This window comes from Echinops telfairi, unplaced genomic scaffold (genome assembly GCF_000313985.2).
Source record: "Echinops telfairi isolate 266 unplaced genomic scaffold, ASM31398v2 ScPeMD7_7401;HRSCAF=8416, whole genome shotgun sequence".
Taxonomy (NCBI): Eukaryota; Metazoa; Chordata; class Mammalia; order Afrosoricida; family Tenrecidae; genus Echinops; species Echinops telfairi.
In genome coordinates, this window is record NW_022111301.1 from 11,042,118 (window position 1) to 11,044,445 (window position 2,328).

Below are 2,328 nucleotides of genomic sequence, written 5' to 3' on the forward strand. Positions count from 1 at the left end.
TGCCTACTTATCTTTATGATGCTCCTCCTGTGTTCTAGTTGTGTTAATGTTCCCTCTAAGCAGCTCTCCTGGGCTGGATTCTGCAGAGTCCCTTTGGTGCGTGTCACTCCGTCGCCATCTTCCCCTTGATCAATTCTTACTTATTCTTAATTCAAAGATTCGAAAAATTCTGTGCTGGCCTGTGAAGAAAAACATAAACAGACTGAAATTTTTAAATTTGGGTGATATGTCATGGCAGCTTGCATGGAAAAAGTAATGGATTGAAGCCCCAGGATTGGGCAATAGTGGACCTTCCAAGAACCTGCTACATTAGAGGGGAAAACTGGAAAAGCAGTGGAGATTTCACACACATTCAAAGTTGCTTCTGATCAGTTTACATATGTAAGTGGGGCACCTCCATATTTGAACTGGGTACTGCTGTATTGATGTCCTGCTTAAATGTTGTATTCATTTGCATTCATTTTGAAGTGATTAAACCAAACCCTAACCACAAGAATTCTTCAAAACAATTATCTTTACTTGCTAAATGGTCAGCTTTTAAATCATTACAAGACTTTAAGCCTATGTATTTGAAATTCAAATATTCAAAATTCACAGGAATGGATTTCCTTAATTACAAGGAAAAGTTGTAATTAGTCTTATGATGATAAATGCTGATGCTTAACCACTGACTCAATGAGAAAAATATGAGCACACCTATATGTACATAATTTGTGAGAAATGTTCCTGACATCAAGGATATATAGAAATAATTTTATCTATATAGAATATTGTGAATACACATTCCTTATTGCCAACTTTTTTTCCCTCATAAAATACTTTCATAGACTCTTGGCTAAACCTTGTTATGTTAAAATATGACAATAATTGATGTTATATTTATAACTCCAAAATAAAATGTTGATTGATAGTTTTGTTTACATCAGTGAGACAAAGGTGAAATAATTGAGAAGTATGCAAGAATTTTGCTTGTTTATTAATCACATGCATTAGTGGTAACTGAATCTTATACACCCACTTGCGCAAATTGATATGATTGGATTTCAAGGACTGGGTGTTATGCAAACAAGGACATTATATGGAGAATAACCACATGATGCTACAAAGTGGATAATGAGTAGATCATTACATAGCTGTCAAATTTCATCATTATATAATCATCAAAATTCATCATATAACTGTCAAACGACTGAGAGTCATGGTCTAATCAAGTTGAAAAAATTTAACAAAAACAAATAATCTTACTTTTGTCTAGAAGCTCGGTTTGGGACTGTCAGAAATACAACATTATTACACAAAATACTAGAATATTTACTGATGTCATAAATGTGAGATATAAGATATAGTGTGATATTCAATAAGTGAAAAATAGATATAATATTTTAATTACCTCTGTTATTTTGAATCACCACAAAAAATGAACATAGATATGACTTTCTCTTCAGTTTAATCGTCATTATTAATATTTTATCTATATAATTAACAAATAATAGAGCAAGCACTTATTTAACACATTTGCTGACTTTTGTTAATTGAATTTTCCAACTACTTACAACTGAACTACCAATCATTGAGTGCTGAGATTCTAAGAGATGTGCAGCAGCAGACCGTACTATGTTGTTATTAACTACCTGCATGATGGTTTCAATTCATAGTAACACCATGCACAACACAGTAAAATACGGTCTGGTTTTCTTCTATCCTTACAACTGCTTATAGATGTAAGCCCGTTGTAGGGATTACTGCATCCAACTTATGCTTCAAATCATTTCCTATTTCAGCAAGGAAGGTTTGTCATCAGTCTCTAGTTCCATGTCCTCTATAGTAGGCAACTTGAATTTCTGATAATTTCCTATTGATCCTATCACTACAATAGTTTTTCTATTATTTTCAGCAAATGTTCACTTGAATGTGATATTTATGGTATGGTTTGAGAATGCCCACCTTCTGTTGGGTCGTCTGTTTTTGTTTTCTGTTTTTTTTGTTTAAAAATATCATTTTATTGGGGGTTCTTACAGCTCTTATAACAATCCATACATCAATTGTGCATTTGTTGCTATTATTATTTTCAAAACATTTTCTTTCTACTGGAGCCCTTGGTATCTGCTCCTCTTTTTAAAAAAAAATGTTTTATTAGGGGCTCATACAACTCCTATCACAATCCATACATACATCCATTGTGTAAAGCACATTTGTACATTCATTGCCCTCATCATTCTCAAAACATTTTCTCTCCACTTAAGCTCCTGGCATCAGGTCCTCATTTTTTCCCTCCCTCCCCCCTCCCCCTCCCTCATGAACCCTTGATAATTTATAATTTATTATTTT